Source organism: Cibotium barometz, chromosome 37 (assembly GCF_041138505.1).
Source record: "Cibotium barometz isolate CiBa-2024 chromosome 37, ASM4113850v1, whole genome shotgun sequence".
NCBI lineage: Eukaryota > Viridiplantae > Streptophyta > Polypodiopsida > Cyatheales > Cibotiaceae > Cibotium > Cibotium barometz.
This window is the reverse complement of record NC_141082.1, coordinates 11,301,471-11,306,952: the sequence shown is the minus strand read 5'-3', so window position 1 is coordinate 11,306,952 and position 5,482 is coordinate 11,301,471.

Sequence of the window (5,482 nt, the reverse complement as noted above, 5' to 3'; positions counted from 1 at the left end):
CAATGTAAACATGAAAGTTAGATATAGTAATGTACTTACCTGAATCATCTTATGCTAATCATGTGATTTGAGACCATACAATTGATGCTCAGCCTTCTTCTCCATTATTGTAAGTGCACCCTTTAATGAGTGCATTACACCGTTTGGTGTACGAAAAGATAAAATTTAATTCTTGACATTATTTTCCTCTTGCGTTTTCAACCTCCATTGTGCCTTTGGTAAAAGTACCTTATCATTAATACCCTTGGCCATGCCCTTTCCATGGGTCCCGCTATCTTTTAGGTCATCCCTTATTGCCTTGGTATATTTTTTACCAATTTGATGGTCCCAACTAATTGATGCCACATTCTTAAAAATGTGCATTGGATCCAAAAGATGGTTTATTCTTAACTCTGTCTAATATAGTAGATGATAGAAGATTGAGAACCTTTTCATGCTCATGGGTGCTGTGTGGGAGTCACCCTCCATCTCTCATCCTACTCTCCATCTCTTCATCTTCCCTCCAATGACATTGTATGAGACGAATGACACATGGCATCCTAATATGCAACTGTCATCATAATCGGAGAGACCTATAATGGAGCATAAAAGGGTGGTTTTAGGAAGAAATGTATGATATTAAACACACACCACTTTCTTTAGTGCATATTCTTGTTTGGATACAAGTGATGGTATATAAATTGGACATGCATTAAATCCTATAGTTGTGAGACCTACCAAAATGGCATGTATGAATTGAAAGTTAATAGACATTACAATACCGTTTAGGGTTATAAATGGAAGGTACGCATGCGTACATAATATCGATCAATTTAGTGACGTACCTGAGCACTCCACATAGCCTAGAAAATGATGCATAGTCTATATCAAGATACCCTTAACCATCTTATTATAGCATGAAATTGGACAAGAAACATCATGCACCCTTATGCCTCTCCATATTTTCTAGAGCTCATGAATCAAGGTTTGAAGGTATACATTCATATTCTTTACCTTGTGATTCCTAGGCACAAAAAGCACAAGCATCACATGACCCTTCTTGATGGACATCCATGGAGGGATATTTTAACTCACAACAACATGGGCCATGTGGACCGTTATGTAGATCTCATCCGAATGGGTTCACCCCATCCATACCCAATCCACATCGTAAATTATAGGTCTCATCTTTGAACTCTCACCATTCATACTTAATGTGATCCCAATCTAGTGAGGCAGTGGGAATCCTTATAATGCCATCTTTGAAAATGATGGTTCACATGCCATGTCATTAGCTTAGCGAAATGGATTGACACCTAAATGTATGTTAAATGTGAGGTATAATAGTAAAATACCTCAATACCTTTTGGATAAAATTTTCACCCTGTAAATCCTTCTTGTAACTATCCTCTCCGTAAATTGGACATTGCAAGGCATTGCAAAAGGCACCCCGAAATAGTACACAATCATTATAGCATGCATGAATTTGAGTGTAATCCATACCAAGCTTAGAAAGTAATTTTTGAGCATCACTTCTTATTGTGAGCATCAAATTGTTTGTTTGGGAGCATCCTCTTGAGAATAATCGGAGTAGGCTATTCACACTACTAGCACTCCATCCATATGTTGCTTACAACTTTAGGATTTTCAAGCATGCCCAAAAAGTTGAGTACTTTGCATCCTCATACAATGGTGTATTAGCTTCCTTGTGTAACACATCCTCTCTATCATAAGTTTGAAAGTTAGGTGTCTCTTCCTTACCCTTGCTTCAAAAAAAGTGATTGATAATCTCCTCCATGAAATCCTTTTCCTCTATCTCATGTGGAGGCAATCCTGGCTCTTTCAAATGTACTACTCAGTATGCTCCCCTTTCCAAGTGCTCCTTAGGATGCTTGTACTCCTTCCTCAAGTTTCCCCTAATGAAAAATAATGAGGCATATTGTGTGGTACTTGTACAAAAATGTCCATTTCCTACTCACCCTAATGAACCATATTTAAAAATGACAATCAACATTACATATATCAAACCATGAGTATACATATCATCTCATAAGTTTATATACTAATCGAGGATTTGTCTTGAGGAACATGTTAGCTTGCATTGGTTTAAAAGATCTCCATTTTCTAATATGATCCAATGTGACTCGACGTTCATGCCTACAAACATTATTTCATCTTGCACATAAACAAAGGATTCTTCTTCGCACCACTTTGGAGACCCAATGTACGGTGACCCATCACTATCATAACTAGTAGAAGATATCTATACATGGAAAACAAAGTGTACAAATTCAAAAATGAATATGAATACATGCACTAAATTTAGTGGTGTCAACGGTATATGGAACGGTTTTCTCTCTGGAATTTTCCTGGCATCGTTATAAGTAATGCTAAAGTATCGCTGGTGGGTTTCCTTTATAGCAATGCTTATAGAGACTCTAGGAAAATACTTTTCAAACCCACGGTGTTGCCCAACACAGTTCTTTTCTCCCCCAAAATATTCCCTCAACTCTTCTCTTTGAAGGACTACACTAGCTCCATCTACTCCATCAATCTACCTCTATCTCTTGCATTTGTCCTTCCTTCTTCTTCCTCTTTCTCTTTATCTTTTTTAATCACTACATGGATATGGTGTGACCTAATGAAGGTAGTCTTCTCTTATTCTTAACCCTAATGATTAATAGAGTACATAATGAGAGCTTCTTCTCCTTCTCCTTTTTGTGAGCATTCTTAATGTGTGGTGGTATTTTCTATGTCTCTTTTTTTTGTTAGGTACAGTTCATTACATGCGTTACTAAAATAACTTTTTATAATTTTATGTTTTGTAGGCTCTCGCACTAATCCTCTACCTCTTTCTCCTTATTCATCACTACAGGGCTATGGTGTGACCTAATGAAAGGTATTCTTCTATGATGCTTAACCCTAATGATTAATAGAGTACATAATGAGATTAGGATTAAATTTTAGATTACTAACCTTCTTTTAGCTTCTCCTTCTCCTTTTAATGAGAATGCTTAATGTGTGTTGGTATTTTCTATGTCTCTTATTTTTGGTAGGTAGAGTTCATTAAATGTGTTACTAATCACATTTTTTAATTCTATGTTTTTTTAGGTCTTGCACTGATCCTCTCCTTTGGCTTGACAATAAAGCAATAAGTCCTATTTTTCTTGTAAATGTGTTATCACATTTTTTAATCTTAATTTTTGTAGATCTTGAGGTAAGCCTTGTTTTCTTGTAATCCTTAATGCAATATCTATGTTTATTACACCCTTGGATGCTATGCTTAGATTTAACTTAGTGTATAAATATTTATCCATAAAGCCTTATACATAAATATTAATGCATCCTTAAACCTTATACATAAAGGTTTATGCATAGAGCCTAAAGCTTTGTGCGTGCTTAAAACTTATGCATAGATCTGAAAGCATGTCGGTTAAGCTTAGTGCATAAAGATTATTCATGATCTTCATGCATAATCTTATGCATCCTTTAAGCTTATGCATAAAGCCTATGTTCATGATGCTTAATGCATGATTTAAGCTTATGCATAAAGCCTATGCATGGAGCTCTATGCATGCTTTAACCTCTATGCATAAAGCTTTATGCATAGAGCTTAATGAATGCTTAATGCATTAATCTTAAAGCATGGATTTAGAGTATATTCATAAAGCCAATGCATAGATCTCTATTCATGCCTTAAGCTCTATGCATAGAGCTTAATGCATTAAGCTTAAAGCATGCATAGAGCGTAGGCTTTATTTATGCACAGAGCTTTATGCATGCTTAATGCATTAAGCTCAAAGCATACATAGAGCTTTATGCATGCATAGAGCTTATATATAGAGATTTATGCATGGTTAGGTAATGCATTAATCTTAAATCATGCATAGAGCTTATACATAAAGCCTTATGCATAGAGCTTAATCTATGCTTTAAGCTAATGCATAAATCTTTATGTATGTCTAAGCTTATGCATAAAACTTTATGCATAGGTCTTTATGAATGCTTAATGAACTAAGATTAAAGAATTAAGCCTTATGCATAACACTTTAAGCATGCCTTATGTTATTTAAGGCATGCTTAAAGCGTTATGCATAAGCATGCCTTATGTTATTTAAGGCATGCTTAAAGCGTTAACGCTTTAAGCATGCCTTATGTTATTTAAGCTTTGTGTTTTTTATGTTTAGCGCTCTTGTGTTATTTAGGTGAAAAAGGTCTCCATCCTATCTACATAGGGTGACTTGAGTACACACCGAGCATCATTCCATATCTTGAGGTAAACTCCAATACTCTTATTATTTTCATTTTTATTAATTATTGCACCCTTGGGTGCCACAGTTTTAAATTTTATACTCATTAATCTTATTCCTAAGCTTATGCATAAAGCTTAGCAAATGCATGCATAAAAATTTAAGCTTAAAGATTATGCATGCTTTAAGCTTATGCATGCATTAAGCTAATGCATAAAGCTTTTAGCTAATGCATGCTTTAAGCTTATGCATTAAAGCTCAATGTGTTTAAGCTTTATGCATTAAAGTTCAAATGTGGCTAGGGAAATATGGCCGCTTATTTACTCATGAGACCTATTGAGAGTCACTCATTATGCATGCAGCAGCATACACCAAAAAAAAACGGATCTAACACAAAGACAAACGAGCACGCAGATCACTAAAAACTACTGGATTAAGTGCTTAATAAACAGTGCAAGATGATGATGACTTAATAGATAACTCTAATGATTATAACATATAAAGCGTAAATAAATACATAAACATGTAACAAGAAGACAAATGTAAAAGGGAGAGAGAGGAAAAAAAGAATGGTCTTGCTTATATCTACCCAAAAAGAAAAATGATACGATTGGCAGCCAGCCCTTACAACATTCAGGATTCATCCTTATATATTGCCTCCTTACAGTCTTTGTCAGTACTATGATAAGATGTGCTAGCTAGGTATTAAGGAAGCACCATTTTATTCAATAAAGTAGGTAGCCCTAACAGTTGATGGTACTGACATGCAGCGGCACAAGGTTGTCATCTTCTGGGATGTTAGATACCTTTTAGCTCCCAAGAAAGTTCTGATCACAGCTAGTAATGGCATTGCTACTAACCTCCAGTTCGGCACTTTTAGTGGCTAGATCCCACATACTGTGAGATAGCAAGCACATCTTAGTTCTTTATGTTGAACCAGAAGGTAGAGTATGACAATTTCCTTCCAGGGATTGATTTTTGGAAGCACACTTCTGGAGGAAAATTTATGGGGTAGTATTGGCTTCTTCACAGCATGCTTGCCTTGAGTTCCTTGATGTGACACTACAAGAGAATCATTGTTTTTCGACGCTTAGTTTCCACGCGTGGTCACGTCGTCGATATGTGCGTCAAAATAGGAATCGAAATAGGTGTTGAAAAATGCATCGAAAAATGTGTGGAAAAAGTCATCGGAATAATAGTCAAAATTTTTCTTATTTTAAAAAAATTGAATTTATATATAATTTTTGCTAGTT